This window comes from Phacochoerus africanus, chromosome 2 (genome assembly GCF_016906955.1).
Source record: "Phacochoerus africanus isolate WHEZ1 chromosome 2, ROS_Pafr_v1, whole genome shotgun sequence".
NCBI lineage: Eukaryota > Metazoa > Chordata > Mammalia > Artiodactyla > Suidae > Phacochoerus > Phacochoerus africanus.
Window position 1 is genome coordinate 169,948,579 of NC_062545.1, and position 23,662 is coordinate 169,972,240.

The 23,662-nt window shown below is 48.6% G+C and overlaps 1 long non-coding RNA gene across 1 annotated transcript in view; it reads right to left on the minus strand.

The window, feature by feature from the left end:
* The window catches only part of LOC125121229 (uncharacterized), a 50,104-nt gene extending 27,092 nt beyond the window's left edge, over window positions 1-23,012 (minus strand). The window contains exon 1 of the long non-coding RNA XR_007133409.1: window positions 22,846-23,012. This is a non-coding gene — a long non-coding RNA (uncharacterized LOC125121229). The remainder of the gene's footprint in view (window positions 1-22,845) is intronic.
* Between the last annotated feature and the right edge of the window lie 650 nt (window positions 23,013-23,662).

Consider the following 23,662-nt stretch of genomic DNA (forward strand, 5'->3'; position numbering starts at 1 on the left):
CTATAGCCACAGCCACAGCAGATCCAGGCCACATCTGCCACCTACACCAGAGCTCACAGCAACACCGGAACCTTAACCCACCAAGCGAGGCCAGGGATTGAACCCGTAACCTCATGGTTCCTAGTCGGATTCGTTTTCCATGGCGCCATGACAGGAACTCCAAAACTGCCCTTTTCTTAATCAAACTTCTTTCCTAGAGTTGTTTCATCCACCAATCACTCTACAGGATAGATGTAGTAACCCCATGTTATAGTTAAGGAAAGCAAGGCTCAGCCAGATAAACTTCCCCGATGTCCCCTAACCAGGAAGTGGCTGGGCCAGCCAGGGTGGGCTGACTCCCGGTCTCCAGTTCTCCACCTTCCTTCTCGCTGCACCAGCCAGAGGAGAGACTGAGGAATACCTCATCACTGGCGAGTAGACGGGTCTGGGCCCATCATTTTCAGAAATGTCCAGCTTGGAAGGATGCCTTCTGAGACTGAGGTCATTCCAAGAGATGCCAACGCACATTCATTCCTCTGCACAGCTAAGCTCCCCCCTTAAGCGTGAAGACCTTGTTCCCCGGAAACACACAGAACAGAGTCTTCTGACAGCCCCCTTCTGGACCACCTTCTCCTCTACCCTCCCGCCCAGAAGCACTGCCCGTTCCTCACACCTGGGCTAGCTGACCTGCTCACCTTCCATTTCCCTCCTCTTCTAAGAGGATATATTATAGCATCAATGGCGATCTGGAGACCCATTCTGGCATTTTGATCAGAACAGTAGAATTGGAGGTCAAAGGGCCCTGTGTTGACAAGACAAAGGCCACATTGAGGGCTGCCAGCAGCCAGCAGAAAGGAATTATAACTGTGTCTGGCTCAATGGCAGCCAGATACAAAAGAGGTTATTCACCCAAACTAAGTTTTAAAGATTCTGCAGTGTGCAATTAGGACCTTGTTGGGTTGTTTGGTCTTTTTCTGTGGGCGCTGGCCCACCCCCTTCCTTGGCAGAGCCAAGAATGCCACCATAACTCACTTGCAGATGTCCTCCAGTGCCATCCCACTTCTGGACTTTATGCTCACTAGCATGCACAATGGGAAATTCTTGAGCTGTTGCAAAATGGGTCACTTGGACCCAAATCCCAGTCTCTGAGTACGTTCATTTGGTGGACTGTTGGAGCTCCCTTGACTGGAGGAACCAGGGATGTTATCATTAAGCCTTCAGGGTTGAAAAGCCCCCTCTAGAGAACGGTGGCAAGTTCTTAGATCACTGCAGCTGTCTAGTCCACTTTCACTTGAGAAACCCTGGCCTAAGATGGGGGTCCCAGCACCAAGACGTCAAGGCTTCATGGGTTCCTTGACAAAGCCCATCACTGAAGCCTTCTTTTGTTGTCTCTTCAGAGACTGTGATGGCTTTGGCCATGGCAATGGGCCATTTTGTAAGCAGCAAAGGCTGTTGTAGCCCTTGACACTCAGTTTTTGTCTGGTTCTGCTTGATTCTTTTTAAATCTGTGTACTCAGTCTTGGCAACCTCTGTCATTTATTCCACAGACAGGTATTGAGCACTGACCCCTCCTACATTTACTGGGCATCTCAACAGTAATAATAACTGACATTTCCAGAGCAGTCACTGTGCAACTGGCACTGCTCTAAGAGCTTTATCCACAAGAGCTAATTAATCCTCACCGCAATCCCGGGAATAGATAAGCTAGCGATAACATGTAAGAGAAGAAGTCTGAAAATCAATGAAAGCCAGATGCTAAGTTCCCTGGTTTCCCAAAGGTTGCCTCATTGACAGCCATAGAAAGTTAACGATGAAATTTCCATTTACAAACTCAACCTGATCACCCAGGAGACATCCCCAGTCTCTACCATTTTGCAATCGCACACCCCCCACCTCTCCTTCCCCAGCTCCTGGGACCAAATAGCCTTCTAAGGGGAAGAAACATTCTCTTGCTCACAAGATGGCCAAGTGTCATGAGGACCAGACTATGGGATAGGGTGGTGCTCCTCTTAAATATGAGCTGACCCCAAAGAGACCCACCTGAACATTCTGGGCAGACCTGATCCCAAGTGACCCGGAAGTACCTCTCTTAGTCACCACATGCTCTCTTCCCTTGGTGCAGCATGAATGATGGCTGTTCAGCAGATGTTAGTGCTAATTCATGTATGTATGCATGCAAGAGGGGCTGGCTGGCTGGCTGGCTGGATGGGATAGTTGAGTTTTTCAGATTTTAGAAACTTTGAGAAATCCCCACCTGTAAGATGCCACCTTTCCAATATATGCTGAATTTTTATCATCTTAGGCTGCATGGACCAGTATGGTAGCTACATGTGGCTATATAAATTGAAATCTAAATTAAATAATATCAATAAAATTAAAGATTTGGTTACGCAAACTATTGCCTTTGGAATGGATAAGCAATGGGATCCTGCTATATAGCACTGGGAACTCTGTCTGGGAACTTGTGATGGAGCATGATCATGTGAGAAAAAAGAATGTATACATGTATGTGTGACTGGGTCACCTCACTGTGCAGCAGAAAATTGAGAGAGAGAGAGCAATGTAAATCAGCCATCATGGAAAAAATAAAAACCATTATTAAACATGAAAAAAAAATTGGTTCCTCACCAGCTCTCTTACACCTCAAGGACTCAACAGCCACAAGTGGTTAGTGACTCCTGAGTGGACAGCAAACTCAGAACATTTCCTTCATCACAGAAAGTTCTACTGGACAGCATGGCTCAAGGCAACTACTTTTGACATCTTTTTTGGTTCGCAGATCAATGGCAAATCTGATAAAAGATAGGGATTTTCTATCCAGGAAAAAGAGTGTGAGTACATGAGTTACACCCATACGCAGACCTTCAGTGAACCCAGATTGAGAACATCTGCTCTAAGTTTCAATCTTTCTTAGAACTGAAATAATCCCTTATAGGAACAACACATCAAGTGGTTATCAGTTATCTATACTCAAGTGTGTGCAAATTCATCTGATGTTCTCTGAAGCACTGTCCATCTGGTTTAGACCAAGAGGAGGAGGTGAGAACCCTTAGGATCTTAGAGGCCAGGAAGGCAGGGAGAGAAGAGGCCAGAGGGGAGAGAGTGGACACGTTGGCTGTGAGGACACCCGTGAACTGGGCAGTGATGCAGGCCGCCAGTTTTCCCTGCACCTCACAGCTCATCACATCACATGATGACAGTCTAGTATGAGATAAGTGCATAGTAGGTGCTTAATGCACAAAAATGTTGAATTACAGGTATTGTATAATATGAAGGGGAATTAAATATGGTTCCTGCCCTCAAAGACGTCTCTGGAAGAGATAATTATATTCACAATAACAACAAATAATGATGGCTGGCATCAACAGAGCATATGCAAGGTAACGTTATGTATTACTTGCATGTTATATGGTATATAGTATATATTTTTCATATTTAATCATCCAATAACCCAATGGGGTAGGTGCTATTATTATTCTCATTTTGTTGGCAGTGAAACTGAGCTTCAGGAGGGGAGTCACTTGCCCAGCCAGGGAGCTGAATTCAGATCTGCTGCCCCTGACTCCAGGGCCAGATGTTGCTTCACGGAATAAGGTTTCTATAGGTCTGGGCACACACAGGCCAGGTCGAGCAGCCCGTATCCCAGAACAGCTGGGCAGCACTAGGTGGGGATGATTAAAGGGTTCCAAGTAGGGGCTGGCCAGTGGGGAGGGGTTCATCGTGGCCTCCACAAGACCTGGCTATCTGCCTGAGCCCTCTGCCCGGGGAGGGAGGCCTCGCGCACCCTTCTGCCAGGTGACTGAGCCCTGGCAGGGCCCACCTGGATGCCAGCACTGCCTGCACGGTCCGTGGCCATCAGCTCTGCTGAGGGAGAAGAGGGCCAGGACTTCCCAGCCAGCTGCCCAGCTTCTCTTCCCTCCAAGGTCCCATTTCCTGGCAGGCCGCTGGACACAGGGGTCCGAATGGAAATAATGATCAGCGTGGAGAGCACAGCTCAGCCCTCCCGTAATCCCCCGGTCCTCCTGGAGGGCCAGGCCCCTGCATGACTGTTGGCAGTTTGGCCGCACACACCATCTCTTTAAGCTGCACAGCCTTGCATTGAGCAGGGCTCTCACCCCGTGTTCCACATGAGGACACCCAGGCCCACAGGCTCACTTCACCTGCTGTGCTCAGAAGGAGGCCTGCTGGCCTGAGTTCCATGGTCCACCTTCCAGGGCACCGTGGGGAACGTGGAGGCAGGGGCGTGGAAACAGAGGAAGACAGAGCACAAGGCAGACATCCTGGAGATGCCCGATCCAGGGAGGAGCCTCTGCTGCACATCCCTATGATGACGCCAACTCTCCTAGGGCCCATCAGTCCCTCCCTCCCTCTCTCTTTTTCTCTCTCTCATACACACACACACCACCACCACCACCACACTGTGTCACTCCAGGCCCTCCTGCCCCTTCCCTGGGGCCGCCCTGGCAAAGAGGAGAACCCCAAAGTGCAGCCCTGGGCAGCGTGTATCCCCCCTCACCACACACACGCCCTCGCACCGTCCCCTCACCTCAGAGCCATTATACATCCAGGTGGGGGCCTCCTCCCAGCCTGCCCGAAGCCTGCCTTGTGTCCTGGTCTGCCCCATGACAAAGGGGCCCTCTGGAGTCTGTCCACCTCATGAGGTGGGAGGTTGGTTGACAGGATGCAGAAGAGGGGCCAATGACGAAGCCATCGCTTTGCACCTGGCAGCCCCTCGGGCTTCTGTGCAGAGGGCGAGGAAGGGGATCCTTGTAATGCCCACCTTCTGTGGGAAAGGGAGCCCTTGGTGCCACGTGGCCGGGCCTGTTCTCTCATGTGGGTGGATCAGTGAGAAGGAGCTGGTCTGGAATGACAGTCTGTGACTTCTGACAAGTCGCTTAAGCCCTCTGAGCCTGTCCCTCACCTGCCGAGTGTGGGTAATATCTCTGCACTGGCTCACCTTGTGGGGGACGCATGAGGGTCACAGGAGGTAAGCCACTGGGAGGTACTGAGGAGAGCACGTTGCTGTAAACAGAACGCTTGTTCTGTCTCAAAGAAAAATAAGGAAAAACACCCATACTCGTACGCATGTATACACGCACATGCGGTTCTGCTTTAAGATCTAACAGGGATTCTTTCAACACTCAATTGTGTTCCCAGGATAGCGCCGGGGACACACAGAAATCTCAGGCTTGGCTTCCCCTCTGGGGAAGAATCCAGTCTTGGTGGAAGAGCAGAAGAACATTCTCCCAGGGGGTGAAGACAGTTCCAGAGCCAGCCATCACCCGGGTTGGGAGGAGATGGCCACGGCCTCAGAGAGATGGTCTGAGAGCAGGTGAGAACCTGGCAGCTGCCCTCCTGCCCATTTCAAAACCAGGGAAAGGGAGGCCCTGAAGAATTCAGTGATTTGCCTGAGGATTGACAGAATGTTAGTGGCAAGATCAGCCGGAAGAATGCATGTGCCCAGCCCACCTTCAAAGGCCCACCCAGCACCTCATCCCTTACTCTTGATGTGGAAAGAGTACACACACACTTGTGCATGTGCACTCACATGCACACACACACGTACATCCCTCCGGGTCCATACAGAATGGGCTCTAGAGAGACAGTGCAAACCCCAGGTGACACTGGGCCACGCTCAATGACATCTCATGGAGTGTGAAGCGCTGTCATTCTGAATGCCACTCCCGACTCAGATATGCCCCAGCTGGAATCCCTACTGTCAGGTACGAGCTGGGTGACCTGAAGCAAGTCACAGGCTAGGCTCCTTCGCTGTAAGATGAGCCTAGTGAGTGACAGGGGCCACTTGTCATGGGAACCTTGTGAGGTAATGCCAAGAGCTCAGACCTCGCCTAGGTTGTAGCTTTGGTCATTGTCACTGTGCCCCTAGAAAGGAGAGAGTGAAGAACATAGCATGCATAGTCATTTCCTATACTGGATGCGAAGATGAAACGGGGCCTTGGCCTCAAGGAGAGCACTGGGCTAAGTGCTTTCAATACTTACATGATTTCATTTAACAATAATCTCATGAGGCTGGCATAGTTATCTTCGTGATAGGGGCAACTGGAGGCCCAGAGAGGTTAAGTAACTTGCCCCAGGTCACACAGCCAGTAAAGGGTAGCACAGAGATTTGAACACAGATCTGTCTGTCTCTAGAAAGAAAAGATGGGAGTTCCGGTTGTGGTTCAGCAGTGACGAATTCAACTAGTGTCCATGAGGATGCAAGTTTGATCCCTGGCCTTGCTCAGTGCATTCAGGATCTGGTGTTGCCATGAATCGTGGTGCAGGTTGCAGGTGCAGCTCCGATCCTGCATTGCTGTAGCTGTGGCATAGGCTGGCAGCTACAGCTCTGGTTTGACTCCTAGCCTGGGAATTTCCATACGTCTTGGATATGGCCCTAAAAAGAAAAAGATAAAAAGCAAAGACCCCCTTCCTCTCTATACTGTATCTCCAAGAAATTTCACCTTGACTCCTACAGGGAAATGGATCACAGTACAGGCTCTGGTTCACATACCTCCTTCTCCGACCAGGTAAGACGGACCAGAGTGGGTTGAGTTTCATGGCTGCCTCATGTCCTAGAGGCCTGGTTCCCTGGCCACCTCAGCACAGTTGAAAGGGGCAGTGGCCTTTGCTCTGATCAGCAGACTGGTGCCACTGTTGGCTGGTTCCACCTCCAGCATGGCCTAAAACTAGGGGACAGCAAGGAAGCCGCCTGCCCAGGTGCCTGCAGACTGTGTTGCTTTGTGGCCTAAGTTTAGGAGCCTGGGCTTGCTGCCCCTCAACCAGTCCCATACGGCGCCAATCCAACTCCAGGCTGTCCCAGTGATGGTGAGGGTGCTGTCAGCACTCTTTAATTATTTTTTAGTGCCTGCCTAGATGAAGGCTTCCTATTAATCCAGAAAAACAGGTTTTTTGGTATGGGAGGTAGGGGGATTAATATTTCAATTCTCCGCATTCCTGAGGTCAACACTCCATAGTGGTGGTGGCACAGGCAGAGCAGGAGCAAGGACTCCGGGCAGGCTGGGGACAGAATGGTTTTGTTGCCCTCGGCTGAGCGACCTGGGCAAGTCAAGGGGGGTTTCTGGGCTTCAGACTTAACGGTGGGCAACATGGTAGTGATGGGACCTGCCTCACAGTGTCCTCCTGGGAGTCAGAGAGACTCTGGTGGGAACGTGCCCAGAACAGGGCCAGCCACAGAAGGGGCAGACCCCTGCCCTCCTTACCAAAGATGAATAAGGCCGGCCCTGGCAGCCCGCCTTTTCACAAGGATGTGGAGGTGGCCCCATCATCAGGCTGCCTCTGCCCTGAAATGAGCCCTTCCCCCATCCCACCCTCAAACCCACGAGCACCATTCTACGAAGACTCCAAACTGAAGAACGCCTGTGTAATCACAGCCAATGATCTAAGCCTCAATATATTTTCCCTTCCTTTTTATTTTTTTTTAAACTTTAATTTCATTTAGCCCGACTTCCATACTAAAAATACCAGCCCTTGAGATAAAAGCATGTGCATTATGATTTTGCCTTATTCAACCTTCCACAGTACAGAGAGTGCCTGAATAATGGAAAGGGAAATACAGATGCCTCGCGCAATGCTCTGAGACTGCTAGTGCTCTGTCTGCCACAGCAAAGGGTCTTTGTGAAGAAATTGATCATTTTCTCCCAGCGCAACTGTGCTGGAATTAGGGAAGGGCTGCGGGAAGGCACGGGTCAGCTACTTCTCTCCTCTGAATACAAGGAAACTTTATTCCAGATGAAATCTCGCTGTGGTCCCATAAATCATGACCCTTAATATACTTCATGCATCTGGAACAGGAAGAACCAACACTCTCACCCCTTCCCCCACCCCCGGGGGTGGGGGTCGCCATGTGCAGAGAGGCCATAAATCCTGAGCCTGCCTCCTTCTGCTTGCAGAGGTTAGTGTGGGGGCAACCAGCCAGAGGCCAGAAACAGGGGGGCTTCAAAGCTTCTGCTACCTTTTGTGGAACCAAAGGGCCCACTGGGGGGACAGCGCTTGCCGTGTGCAGGCAGCAAAGGTAATGACCTGCTTCCTGCATGGTTCTGTCCTCGGAGGATGGATGGGAAGCCTCAGGATGAATAAAGGGAAACAGATACCACTCCACTTTCTTCCCAGATGGCAGGTAACAGTTTTCCTCCCTTTCTATGGATGTGGACTCTGAGCTCCTGGAGATCAGTGTGGGTCCCCGGGAGTGGTGTGTATGTGCGTGTGCGCATGCGTGTGCATGTGCACGTGCGTGCGATGAAAGCCTGGAGTGGAGCCTGCTTGGAAGCACAGGTCCTCCCTAGACTCTCCTACTGTCCCTACATCTCCACTTGACTCAGTGCAGTGTCATTCTCGCTCGGGCCCCTGGGGCTCTGGGAAAGGTAGGTGGAGAATAGGGCTGCTCCTGCTCCATGGGCAGGGAAGGGAGCTTTATCAGGAAGCAAGTCCCCCCGCTATAGGTAAGAGCTGAGATTCCCTTAACTGGAGAGTCACCTCCAGGAGATTTCTCAGAAGCAGCAACACTGTTGGAGGAGAAGGGGGACGCTGGGGCTCAGGGAACCAGGAGGAGATCCAGGGGTGCCCACACGTGCCACCCAGGGACAGTCCACTGTGATTTTCTTTCCATGGGACGTGTCTTCTGTAACCTGTGGCTTCAGCGTCTTCCCCTATGTTATGACTCCTTTCGCCGGTCCCCAACCCCTCCTAACTGCCTTGGCAGAATTGCCAAGTGAGGGCTACCCTCCTCACCCCTCCTTGGAAGCCACTGCAGGGCCATGTGGAGGACAGACATTCTGGTGTTGTCAGCAGTGACTCCCACAGGCGTGGAGAAAACAGCGCCCCCACAGACACCCCACCAGCAGATCTGAGGCTGATGCCTTTCCCCAGATATACCATAGGAAGGTGGCCCTCTGGGGGAAGAGGGTGTCTCTAAGTTATGCCGCCAAAGGGTTTTCAGTGTATAACAATGTCAGTGGCATTTTGTCCAAGTGTAGAGACAAGACTTTAGATTTGCTTTCAATCAAAATTCTCTCTGCTCTTTCTTTTAGAAAGAGAAGCTGATCTGCAGGCAGTGTTTTCATCCATTTATGCATTCAGTCACTCAACTGAGGTGTACCGAGCACCTACTATATACCTTATACTCCTCTAAGTTTCCAAATATAGTGAGATATATTGGACATTGGATTCTAGCCCAAAGTCCTGACTTTTGGCAGAAGCCTCTTCTAATTTTTCTTCGAATCACATCATTTAATCCCAAATATTAGCCAATTAAAAAACTGATGGTTTCTCATGATGCTTCATTTTATGTGCCACTTTGACTGGGCTAAGGGATGCTGTAAAACATTCTTTCTAGGCAAGTCTGTGGGATGGTGTTTCTGGAAGAAATTAGCATTTGAATCAATAGACTGAGTAAAGAAGACCACCCTCAGCAACATGGGGTGGGGGGCATCATCCAATTCGGGGTGGGGGTGCTGAACAGAACAAGATGGCAGAGGGAAGAACAAACTGACTCTCCTTCAGCTGGGACATCCATCTCTTCCTGCCCTTGGACATCACGGTTCCTGATTCTCAGGCCTTCGGAGGTGAACTGGGACCTACACCACTGGCTCCCCTGGGTCTCAGGACTTGGAATTTGAACTAGAACTTCACCTCTGGCTTTCCTGGGCTTCTAGCTTGTGGATAGCAGATCATGGGACCTCTCAGCCTCTATAATAATGTGAGCCAATCTCTTACAATAAATCTCTTTCTATACCTATCCCATTGGAGCTGCTTCTAAAGAACCCTGACTAATGCACCATCCATTTCATGCTTACATACCTGTTCCATTGCTAAGCTACTCTACTTATTAGAAAGTTGGTGATGCAGTCTGCCTTACAGTAATTTCTATGCCCTAGACCATCCCCCGAGTTTCTTCACTCTTCTTTGGAACTGACCCTTATAAATGTGTTCCCTGGCTCTGCTCATCATGCCTAAACATTCCCAGTTTACCCACTACATCCCAGTGGGAGTGATTTCTAGGCACCTACCATCCCTCCCTTATGATCTTCTTTGCAATATACTTTCTAGTTCACTTGTTCCAAACTCTGGGCCACAGACTTCTGGGAGCCTGATTTCAAGGGTTCTCTGAATCTTCTGTCTGTGTCCCTCAGGATTAGATTCAGCTGCATGCAATGGAAAAACAGCAGTCGTTTAAAACAAGATCAAGATCTCCTTCGCTTTCATACAAAAGAAATCCAAGGCAAGACAGTTTGGAGCCAAGGTGGAAGCTCTATGATTGTATCATGGGGTTGAAACTTCTACCTTTCTTCTCTGCCATCCTTAGAATGTGGCTCCTATCTTTTGTTTTGTTTTGTTTTTTTTGTCTTTTGGGGGCCACACCCGCGGCATATGGAGATTCCCAGGCTAGGGGTCTAATCAGAGCTGTAGCCACTGGCCTACACCACAGCCACAGCAATGCCAGATCCAAGCCACGTCTGTGACCTACACCACAGCTCATGGCAACTCCAGAGCCTTAACCCACTGAGCAAGGCCAGGGATCGAACCCACAACCTCATGATTCCTAGTCAGGTTTGTTAACCATTGAGCCACGACGGGAACTCCTGGCTTCTATCTTTATGGTCCAAGATGGCTGCTAAACTTCCCGCCATCAGCCTAGTGCTCCAAGCAGAAGGAAAAGGGGAAAGACAGGCATGCACCCTTCTCTTTTGAGGTGATTTTCCAGAAGTGCCACACGATGCTTCCATCAGCCAGATCTGGACTACACAGTCACACCCAGCTACAAGGGAGGCTGGGAAATGGAACCTTTTATCCTGGCTGTAATGCTCTCAGTCAAAACTTGGGATTCTGTTAACTAAGGAAGAGGGGGACAATGTATGTCTGGTAATCATTTAAAAATCTCTGCCATAGGCGCCAATTATTAATTAAGGTAGTGCCATTATGATGGGGAAGTGGGAGAGAGGGAAGCAGGATAATTTTTTTAATATCATAAATAGGCCTTCTCTACAAAGCTTGAGAACCATGATGTCATGTATAAATATTTCTCTTAAAGGGCAGCACCCAGACAGAAAGAATAAATCTGAGGAGGCCTGATATCCTAGGAAGTGGACAACTCTCCTTCCATCTGTCCAACATCTTGCCCTGCTGAGATACGCATACGCACCTTCCCTTAGTCCACCTGTGGGCTGGAAGGCAGCGCCCTGTACTCAGAGGTCCTGCCCACCTGCCAGAGTTGACTGGGCCAGAGCTGGGTGCCTGGATCCTTCTGATTCAATCAGAGACCAGTGCTCCAACCTTTCCTTTCCTCCCTCTCCTCCCAGAAGGAGGCAGCAATTCTGGGGAAATGCGTCCCTCCACAGATCCAGAATGGGGCCAGGAGGGTCACAGCTGAAGCCACATCCTCTGGCCTAGTTTCCATCAGTAGTAACGTGTTTGGGAAGGAGGAGAGTCATTTCTAGCCCCTTCCAAGCCCCAATACTGTTCAGTAGCAGAGGCAAGTTGAAGAGCACCAGGTACCATGGAACTTTTACAATGAAGTAAAAGGAAATGGCAAGAACAGCCAAACTAAGCATGCACTGGCTGCCTTGCCTGTGGGCATTGTGCCAAGGGCTGCGGATCTGCTGGTGAACCAGCCCTCGAGGAGCTGAGAGTGCACGTGGGGGAGCACGGCATTATAAGAGCCATCACAGCACTGGGTGGGCATCAGGACCTGGAGGCACAGAGGATTAAGGGCACCCAGAGCATGAGGGCTAACTCCATCCTGGAAGGCCACGTGGTAAACATGAGTAGGTACCGCCCAGGCAAAGGAAGAGAGAGAGAGAGAAGGCTGGGAGAGGGAGAAGGAATGGAAAGAATTCCATGCGGAGGCAAGGGTCTGGACAAACACTCAGGAGTGAGGAGGGGTAACAGAGGGTTCTGAGACCTAAGGGAAGCACCTGTGGAATGTGGGGAGGTGGGAGGCTGTGGTGGTGTCGAGACTCCCACAATGCTGGCCTGGAGAGTGGTGCTAAAGAGGGTGGACTTTATTCTGGAGCAGAAATAAAGTGAGGGATGCCTCTGAGGTTCTCAGTCGGGGAAGGGAATGGTCAGGTTCACATTTTAGAAGGAGCATTCTTGCGGTGTTGGGGTCACCAGAGTGGGGGAAGCAAGGGTGAAGGCAGGGGAAGTGGGGTGTCTGAGAAATGAAGGTGACTCAGACCCAGCAGTCGGCTGAGGAGCCCGAGGTGGATGACAGGAGAGGTATTTAGGACCTGGAAAGAGCAGGCTGTGGGGACAGGTCAGAGCTGGTAGACAGAGGCGTTCAGGTGACTCCCAGGTTGGACAGTTAAGTTGGGGAGGTAGCATTGCTATCCTTTCCTGGACCCTTGTTTCTGTAAAACAAGGGAGTTGGGTTTTCCCGGGTGCTCCATGTTACTCCCTAATGTCCCAAAGCCCTGAGAGTTGTGAAGGCAGGGCCCAGGTAAGCTACAGGAGTCGCAAAGAACTTTGGGAACAGATCAGAAATGAGCAACACCTTAGAAAGAAGGATCCAGATGGACAGACTGGACAAGGGAGGGAAGAACAGGCAGGATGACAGCACATGCCAAGGTGGGGTGATGGCAGGTTTCAGGACCAACCAGGAAACTCATCACATGGGACACAGAGCATCTATTCTGAGGACCCCAATGCTAATCTATGCAGGGGCACGGGATGGAATCAGAGGTGGTCAAGAGCTATATTGACATGTCAGTGTCTGGGAGCATGCCCACAACTAGCCAATCTTGCACACCCTACTGTGGGTGAAGCCAAGCACTCCCTCCTCTGCATGCCCATGGGATCCTGAGCAAACTCCATTCAGCACTTACCAGGTTGTTTTATGGTTGCTCAACCATAGGTTCCTGTAAAGAATGTTAATCATCTGAGGACAGGGGTGTGCCATAATAATGTCAATTATAATAATAATTTATTTGCCACTTATTGAGCACTTATTAAGCATCAGGCGCAGTGTTAAGTATTTGGCAGGTGCTATCTCTTTACAGAAGTCCTATCAGGCAGGAACCACTATTATTCCCATTTTACAGATGAGGAAATCAAGGCCCAGAGAAATTCCATAATAATTTGTCCAAGGTAACACACTCAAGTAAGAGATCTATGTTGATTTTGTTCCCTGCTGTGTCATCCATACCAGTGCACACTTGGGACACAGTGGGTTGCCATGGTCTGGCATGTGAAAAGACACATGGACAAAGGCAGCCTGATGCTCCCTGGCAAATGTGTCCAGGCTGCCCGTGGGTCACTGTAAATGTTTATATCTTGGCTTATCTTTGCTCAAAAAATGCCTCTCTCCTAGACCTGTCCCCAGACAAAGTGCTGCAATGTGACTTTTAAGCAAACAAACAAAAACCCTGTGGCTGCTGAAGCCATCCATTGCCAATCCAGTTGAAGGAAGGACAATGGGTGTTTTCAGAGGTAAAGTGGTGGGCAAACCATTTTGAAAGGAATAATAAGGAGAAGTGGCCAATCAATTGGCCCAAGAAGACCCAGCCAACCGACAAGCCAACCAGCACATGCTGTATATAACTAAGAATCCAGACTTTTCCCAAATTTACATTGAAAACTCAAGCTCTGGAAGTTAGAATGAAATTCAGATCCAGAGTGTGTAAAACACATGTTGGAATTTGTTGGGCAGTTATATAGAAAAGTAAGATTAAGTCCTGGTTTAAAGTCTTACAATTAGGAGTTCCTGCCATGGCTTAGTGGTTAATGAACCTGACTAGCATCCACGAGGACCCAGGTTTGATCCCTGGTCTCGCTCAGTGGGTTAAGGACCTGGCATTGCCATGAGCTCTGGTGTAGGATGCAGATGCAGCTCGGATCCACTGTTGCTGTGGCTGTGGTGTAGGTGGGCAGCTGTAGCTCCCATTCAACCCCTGGCCTGGGAACTTCCATATGCCACAGATGCGGCCCTAAAAAGACAAAAAAAGAAAAAAGTCAACAACTTATACAACTCAACAGCAAAAAGCCAACAACCCAACTGAAAAATGGGCAAAAGACTTGAACAGACATTTCTCTAAAGAAGATATACAGATATACATGGCCAACAAGCACATGAAAAAATGCTCAACATCCCTGATTGTTAGAGAAATGCAAATCAAAACTACCATGAGATACCACCTCACACCAGTCAGAATGGCCATCATTAATAAGTCCACAAATAGCAAATGCTGGAGGGGGTGTGGAGAAGAGGGAACCCTCCTGCACTGTTAGTGGAAATGTAAGTTGGTACAACCACTATGGAAAACAGTATGGAGGTATCTTAGAAAATTATACATAGAACTACCATATGATCCAGCAATCCTACTCTTGGGCATATATCCAGATAAAACTTTCCTAGAAAAAGACACATGCACCCACATGTTCACTACAGCACTATTCACAATAGCCAAGACATGGAAACAACCTAAATGTCCATCGACAGATGATTGGATTGGGAATATGTGGTATACATACACAATGGAATACCACTTGGCCATAAAAAAAGAACAAAATAATGCCATTTGCAGCAACACAGATAGAACTAGAGATTCTCATACTGATTGAACTAAGTCAGAAAGAGAAAGACAAATACCACATGATATCACTTATATCTGGAATCTAATATGTGGCACAAATGAAACTTTCCACAGAAAAGAAAATCATGGACTTGGAGGACAGACTTGTGGTTGCCAAGGGGGAGGGGGAGAGAGCCGGATGGACTGGGAACTTGGGGTTAATAAATGCAGACTATTGCCTTCGGAATGGATAAGCAATGAGATTCTGCTATGTAGCATTGGGAACTGCATCTAGTCACTTATGATGGAGCATGACAATGGGAGAAAATAGAATGTATACATGTATGTGTAACTGGGTCACCATGCTGTACAGGAGAAAATTGACTGAACACTGTAAACCAGCTAAAATGATGAAAATAAAAATTATTAAAAAATTAAAAAATAAAAACACCAAAAAAAAGTCTTATAATTACTTCCACTGTTTAAAAAAAGTATCACAACATGGATGACCCTTACAAACATTATGCTAAGTAAGAGAAGCTGGTACAAAAGACCACATACTGTATGATTCCATTTATATGAAATGTCCAGAAACGGCAAATCTAGAGTGACAGAAAGCAGATGAATGATGGCCTGGGGCTGGGGGCAGAAATGGAGATTGGCTGTGAACAGATACAAAGATCTTTTGCGGGGTGATAAAAATGTTTCAAAACTGAACTGTGGTGATGATTACCCAATTCTGTAAATTTATTTAAAAAATCACTTAAAATGGATGATTTTATGCTATGTAAACCACAGTTCAATAGTTATTTTTTTAAATCAAAAATCTTTAAAACAACCAAGACATTACTATGTCACAAAATCTCCAAGTAAAAAGATCTTAGAGGTTACTGAATCCAGTTTTACAGAAGGCCCAGAGAAATGTTGTGGTTGATAAAGGCTTGCAGAAAAGGTGAAGAACTGCATGAGACTCAAATTCAGATCTCTGGATGCCCAGGTAGAACCATCTTCTTGGTCCTCACGGAGTTTGTCTGGGGTGTCTAATTGCGAGGTGTGGGGGGGATTTCCTTTGCTTGCTCACAGGTACTCTCCACGTGGGTGCCAGCTGCTCCCTCCTTGGGCCAATGAGCACAGAGCACCGGCAGCCTTCCCAGGTAAATTTATAAAGACAGGCTAGGAGGAAGCAAGAGGTGGGATGAACAAGACCCTGCCCATCCCTCTCATCCCGAGGTGGGGGCAGGTGCAGGTAGGAAGCTGTACTTCTGGTTTCTAGGCTCACAGGTATGCAGTGCCTCAGTCTGCACTTCACCTATCCTCAGGGAAAGGGTGCCAAAACCAGCTGCCTCTTAAATTAGTCCCTGCTAAGTCTCCCAGGGAGTCAGTGTTTGCGTGAGACAGTCTGTCAGTGCAAGTGGGAGGAAGTGAGAACTTCCTGCAGCGTAAGATTTTGATATGGCCTTGACATCCACAGTAAATGTAGCCTGTCATCCATGCATACATCCTACCAACACTCAGCCCCTCATCCCCATCCACCCATCTATCCAGCTACCCATCCACACTTCCATCCCTGCATCCCCCATCCATCCATCTTTACACTCCCCCATCCAAAAATCCACCTACCCAGCTGCCCACCCAGTCATCAAGCCCACTCTGAGCCAGTCTCTAGGCCAAGCCTATCTTAAGCTCCACAGGAGATGACAGTCCAGAGGACACTCAATGGCACTTTTAACTTTCCAAAGCCCATTTACACTGGCAGGTGACAAATAGGCACCAAAGCCGTCTTGCTCCCCAGTCTTCATCATCTCAGGAAATATCTGATTTCTCATTCCTTCACCTCCCATACCCAGTGTACCAAAAACTCATGTGGGCTTTCTTTCCAAGGTACATGCAGAATCTACCCTCTTCCCTCCATCTCCTTCTACAGTTCAAGCCACCACTTGCCATGCACCAGGACTCTTACACCAGCCTCCTCACTGCTTCTACCTCTGCTCCCCAGTCCTCACAGCAGCCAGAGCTGATCAGATCACTTTGTTATCCGGTGATTTTCCATCCTGGAATGAAATCTGTACTCCCCATCTTTTTCAAGGCCCCCAGGCCTTGCATCTCGGTCTAGTTCTGTCAATCACCCCATTGCTCTCTCGGCTACAGCCATGGCTGCCTTTGTTCTGTGCCTGAAGAGCTCAAGCTCCTTCTGTCCTCAAAGACTCTGCCCTTGGCAATGCCTTGGCCAGGAAAGCCATCCCTCAGATCTTCCTGGGGCCGGCTCCTTTCTGCCGCTCAGAGAGGCCTTCTCTGCTCAAAGTTTAAGGAAGGCCCCTCCTCCACCCTGGGTGCGAGCATATCACCTATTTTCACAGTAGAACTCAGAGCTATTTTTTGAAAATCAGAGTCTGAGTAAATTGCATTGACCATTCACTCCCTAATTAGGGTCCTTTCCATTACAAAATTATTTTTTTAAGGAGGGAAAGGGACTTGCTGATAAAATTGGAGGTTCAAGAAGCAAGCTGGCTTGGAGGTTCAAGAAGCAAGCTGGAGGTTCAGCAAGCACTGCTGAATCACAAGTTCTATAAAGACACCCAGAATCAGTCTCTTTTCCTCATCTCCTGACTCTACTTTTCTCTGTTGGTTTTGTTCTCAGGCAGGTACTCCCAACACTGGCAAAGTCAATCACCAACACCCTCGACTCCTCCTCATCACTGGCTATTTCTGAGAACAGAGGAGGTTCTTTCTCCAGAATCCCAGGAAAATCTTGAGAAGGCTCTGATTGGCCCAGTTTCCTATCTCTGAACCAATCACTGGGCCACACAGGATAGAGAACTCTGATTGGCCTGGCCTAGTCATATGACCACTCAAGTGAGTCACTTGCCTGCCCAAACTACCGACACTCAGAATGAAGAGGATGGTCTCCCCAAAGAGAAAGCAGACAGACAAAAGATGTCCCTCCACACTGCCCATATTTCTCTTTCCCACTGGCTTCGTTCCTCCAAGCATATACTACCAGAGAGAAGTGAAGGGTTATCTCCTCAGACCTCTCTTCTTGAGACTATTCCAAATACCTCTTCTTTTCTCCTCCTTAATCCATCTGTAGTCTATACTGAGCACCTTTAAGGAAACAACACTTTTGCATAGAAATGCCAGAAGTCATCAACAGCTAAACTATGGGCCTAACCAGGAAGAGAAGGTGACCTACAACAATTTACCATGAAGATAACTAGTCACTTGGTTGTAATCGGGTTGGTCAGGGAAAGGGAAGTCAAGCAATTGCAGAAAGCTTGGGTGAGGGGTCATAAATCAGGCTTGTCACTTGGGCCTATTTGAAGGGGCAGAGACGTCTGCTTTGTGCCGTCAAACTTTTCCTCTGCCAGTGGTGGGTGTGTATGCTGTGTGTGTGACAGTGGTGAGGGTGAGGACATATGCAAGCATCCTGCCTTCATGGCTACATTCTGTCCCTAAGGGCAGAACTGTTTGTTCCCTCCAATGCACTCAATAAAAACTCTCAAGGTCATATGTGCCTTGTTCTTGATCATTTGAAGCCAACTCTACTTTTTGTGGGTCTTTGCTTATATTTGTGACTTATTCTCATTGATCTACACCATCATTTATCTCAGTCTCTGTTTTGGTCTCTCTAGCTCTGCGTGAGTTTGTATCTGTAAATCGCTGCCCCCTTCATCTCTTTCAGGAATATCCTCGCCCCCCAGTGTGGAGACCCAACAGCCCTTACCAGGAATAGGTGACCCCATAGCTCAGGAACAGTACTGCCCTTCTGTTCCCACCACCTGCCATGGACTAGCTCTACTAGGCCTTCAAGACCAAGTACTATCCTATGGACACCACCTACTGGTATTCAATCATTCATTCATTCAAGGGGGCACAGAATTGCAAAGGGCATATGTCACCCTTTTGAAGAAAGCCAACTATTCTCAAGCACTTTCAACCCCTTTCCTGCCATGGAAATGCACACAACAAGTGGTGGTCTCTCCAAAGCTGATTCTTACCTGTTGGCTGAGCTGGTCACCATTTCTGCTTTGGCTGGTACTATAGACTCTGACTAGGCATTTCTCTCCCTGTTCAGAGTTAAAGCTTTTCATTAGTTCACTAGCAGACCTCTGCTGTGTGTCAGATGCTGGTATAGTCGGGGAATGAGTTGAGAAAGCTGAATGGGTGGAAATAACGGAACAAATCCTTCTGAAACAATGACACATGCTCTGAAACAAAAGTTGGAGTTTGGGGAAGATTTTGAAAAGCATGGGGTGTGAGCTGGCCTTTGATGATTGGTGGACAGCCTGAATTAGTGGTTGTCAAATATATAAAACTAAAAGGTCACTGGATTGAGTCTCTGCCTAGAAACAGAGTCCTCCTCCTGGTGTCTAGATAGGGCACAAATCTAGTCAATCAATCAGCCAATCATTAACTGATTTACTTTGCAGAAAGCCTAGGGAAAATAAAAATACTCACAATATTCCCCCCAGTATTTTGTGAGTGATGGTTCCTACCCCGGATAAGTTAACAATCCAGGGAGACTGGTAGTAAATGCTTCCTGAGCGTGGAGCAGGAGATAGCTCTCAGTTAGGGGGCAAGAAAAAAAAAATGCTTCTGGAGAGGGTGGGGGTGGGCCTGAAGGATGGAAATGCTATCAATAGCCTATCTTTTCCACAAGGGCACTAAAGGGCAAAGAAAGGAGGCCTTTCCTTAAGACAATCAGTAGTAGAACCCCCACCCACCTATCTTCCTTTCCTCCTACCTTCCTTCCTTTTCTCTTCCCTTCCCTTCCCCCTCCCCTTCTCTCCCTCTCTCCCTTCTTCCTTTCCTTCCTTCTTATTTTTGCAGAGGAGAACACTGAGGCTCAGACAGGTTCCATGACTTGCCTAAGATCACACAGCTAGTAAAGCCATGAAGTAGGACTCAATCTTTCTGGATGTGATGAATTCAGGAGACTTTTAGTTCTTTTCTGGAAGAAGCAGTATATGTATTATTATTTGTCTTTTAGTAAAGGCTTAGTGTCCACTCGTTTGCCAGAGTTGCTGGTAGGGACTTGTATCAAGGACACAGGGTGTAGGTCGGACGAGTTTTGGTGGGATTCAGAGGTCAGGAAACGTCGAAAACATGAATGCCCTCATAAAGTGAACTCTGAATGGAAAGTGAGCAATTAGACACAGCCGGCATGAGGCAGAAACTGAGTAGATGCTCAGTGTGTGTTAACTTGACCAACAACCAGTTACCCAGCCAAACAGGAAGACACAGGAGAAAGCGCTGCTCCCCCACTGGGGGAGCTGGGCCTGTCTTGGCCTGAGGTTACATGGGGGAGGGAGTCCACAGTGGCTGGGCTGGGCCTTACACCTTGGGTCTCCTTGTTTCACAGTCCCTCGAGCTGTGGGGAGGCTCCTTCCTCAGAGCAGATGGAGAAAGCGCAACTCGCCCTTGCCTGCCAGCCCCACTCCTGCGGCAGAAGGAGGACTGGGCATTTATTTGTCCTCTAGGGAGGTCCTTGAGGACCTGACAGGTGACGAATTGTTCATGTAGAATGCTCAGTTCTGGGGAGCTGGGCACTCCCAAGGTTCCATCTGGGCCCCTTCACGCTACCTCCGTGACCTTTGACCCTCGACCTTCTAGAAGTCACTCGGTCTCCATGAGTGGCAATTTCTTTATCTGGATCCGGAAGAGAGCAACATATAAAGCTTCTAGCTGGGGTGTGCACAGGTTGGCTTCGCAGCACAGCTTATTTAACATCACAGCGTTAATTACGGTCCAACATGGTGTGTGAAACTGGTCCTACCCGGGTCTTGGCTCCCCCTCTGGAAAGCCCGGACTTCTGCTCTCCCTCCTTCAAAGAGTTGCAGTGCGGGTCCGTAAGGTGATGCCTGGTAAACTGAGCTTTGAAAACCACCACCCGCTATCCAAACACAAGGTGCTGTTAAGTTTCACTTCAATGAAAGAGTTAAAAATTGCCTTTTCCACCCTGTTCGCAACAAACCGTTTGTTCACAGACCTCTATTCCCCCTTCACATTAGGAAACATGAACAACCTTGGGAATATTCACACTATCACCCGGCAGGAGCAATAAAACTGGAGGTGATAAAGTTTAAATCCACTATGGTTTATGAAAGACTGTGGCGAGTCGCATGTTTTGTTTTGTTTTTAAAGGCAAGGAGACAAGGAGACCATAAAACCACCCCTCTCAAATATTTAGAACCAATAAATACGTAATGGAAATAATACATTAGCCACACAAGGACTGCTTATCTGCCAGAAGACTCCTGATAGCCAGAGAGCAACTGGAGATAGAAAAATCTGGATACCTGGATTTCCCACTGTGGTGCAATGGTTAATGAATCCGACTAGGAACCATGAGGTTGTGGGTTCGACCCCTGGCCTGGCTCAGTGGGTTAAGGATCCGGCATTGCTGCGAGCTGTGGTGTAGATTGCAGACGCCACTTGGATCCCGCGTTGATGTGGCTGTGGTGTAGGCCGATGGCTACAGCTCCAATTCGACCCCTAGCCTGGGAACCTCCATGTGCCGTGGGAGCAGCTCAAGAAATGGCAAAAAGACAAAAAAAAAAAGAGAGAGAGAAAATTCAGAGACCTGATGCTCAGATCAACACCACCTCACCATCTCGCTCTCGTGTGAATCACAAACCCCTTGCCTGTAGCTCCCAGCGGCCCTTGGGAACCACGCGTTCTCATTAAATACACGGAAGAAGAACTGCTGGTGGGAAGAACTCCTTGAAGGAGGGCACACCTTCTGACTTTGTCACAAGCGAGCTAAAGGAAACTTTCACAGCCTCAGTCCCTCCATCCGCAAATAGGTTAAACTGGATCAGGATTTGTTTTTCCCGGGTATTCATTATTTCTACATATTGGTAAAAGCAAACTGGTAAAACCCTGATATGAAACAACACAAAAAAAGAAAACAAGAATTGCTCTGCCCAGCATCAAAGCAAAGTGGTGCCATGACCACCCGCTCCCCCTGCCTCTTCCCCAGAACCCCAGGGCTCCAAAGAATACAGTTCTAAAACCACTCTCCAGGTGACCTTGGAGACCCTTTAAAATGTGACTTCCTGTGATGTTACAATTCTTTTGACATTCTTTGATTCTTCCAGCCTTCTTTGGTCCTCTGTGACACATGGCCTTATTTCCTGAGGCTGTGCATGCCAGACAAGCTCTGTCTCGGCTGGAGAGCACCTCTCATGACACCAGGTCACACATGTGGGTATGCCTGGTGTGGAGCCTGGTGGCCAGGAGGAGCTCAGGGAGAACTCCCTCTCTCTCACCTTGCCAGGGGTGCCAAGTCCCAACTCAGGTAGCTAGGCTCCACCAAGAGTGCAGATCAGCCCCTTACTGTGGAGACTTAAGAGCTGTGCACTACCCCCATAGCCTCTGTGTGTGTGTGTGTGTGTGTGTGTGTGTGTGTGTGTGTTGGGGAGCACCTGCCCCCATCACTACCCTGCTGGGGCCAGGCCCCCAGTCCCTGTGGGGCTGTCTGCACACTCTGGCCTCTCCCACTAGGGCCTGAAGGGGCGTGTGTGTGTGTGTGTACAGTGTTTTCAAATAACCTGGATGATTTTTTTTAATAAAACTGTTTTTTTATTGCTGTTCCCAACCCACCTAGCACCAGCTGTGATGAGAATCACTTGTATGGTAAAGTGCTATTGATAAAATTGCTCCCACTAGAACTTAGCCATGCATTCATGCGGGGCGCTATTGGCTCCTTCCCGGATCCGTTCTTGCAGCCTCTCTTCCTTGCCCCTCCCCGTTCCTCTCCTTCTCTTCCCTCATAACCCTTTCTTTAGACTCTCTCTCTCACTCTACCTTTCCTTCTAGCATCCTTTAAACGTCTCCCCTCTGCTCCCCGAGCCTAACTCTGTATCCGCCCCATTTCCCTCCCTCCCGCCCCCATCACTCTCTCCCCTCTCACCATCTCCCCAGTGTCTGCACATTGGGAGCCAGGTCAGCTCAATGAGACCCATGTGGAGGTCCCAGACTTCTCTTGAGAGAGTAGCAGAGGCAGCCCAATCCTGATAAGCAGACCCTACTCTGGGCAGTTGCCTGTGCTTTGAGAATCCCACTATCCCCAGGTACATCTCTGGGACACAGAAGGAGCACGCAAAGGAAGGCAGACATGAAAAAGTATGGTAGGTTCAGGGAACAGTGTGTAATCTGAGGGAGCAACCTGATGAGGAGCTGCTGAAGGAGAGGCTAAACCCACCTAAGTTTGAAGAGGTGTGTAGGGAACTGGTTACACATCATGAAAGGCTGAAAAACTCAGCGAAGAAGTTTGACTTTGACCTAAAGTCCTTTTCAGTCATTAGAGAACTGCAGATGCCATAACACAAATGTGACTTACTTTGCATTGAAGGACACAAGTGCAGAGCTTCAGGTCCAGTTCTATCAGGGCACCATCTCCATCATTTCTGGTGATTTTCTCAGCCAGACACTTTTCCTCTCCACACGTCTGTTTAGTTATCACCGGTAACTGCAAACAGCAGTGAGGGCAAAGGACTTTCTCGTTTACTTCCTACAAAAGAGAAAGAGAGTATAGCTTCCCATAGCTCTCTCTTGAGAACAAGAAGGGGGTTCCTGAGAAACCTCTAGCCTCATGTCTCACCGGTACGGGGAGCAGAGGGGAGAACTGGATCACTCGCCCCTTCCTGAACCAATCATTGGCAAAGACAAAAGCAACCCCCTTACATCAACCAGGCCCTCCCTCTGGGCTGAGGGCAAGCCTCCCAAATTCAGAAGGAGGCAGAATGGGTGAGAAGATGATGAGTCAACCACAACACCCTCTGCAGCTTAAGGTCCCCCCAGGAGAACATGGTGATGGGACAGAGGGTACATGAAGTCCTGGGCCAGCAGGGAGCATCTTCCCAGAGCAGCAATATATGTTACATTAAAATAAGCACAGATATATTATTGACTAGAATGCAAAATGCACATGCAGCTTTAAATTAAGGGGTGAGACTTTGAAGAAATTTTCCACTTAATTAAGCTGCATGAGGGTCAGTTGACACTTGTTTTGATTATTGCTGCATTTCTAAACACATGTAAAATGTACCAAAAAATACTTTCTGAATGATTGAATGAACAAAAACATGACTGAGATGGACAATTTCAGGCTCCTTCCAGACCTGGAGGGACCACTCCCTTTCCTTTGTTATTGGGGC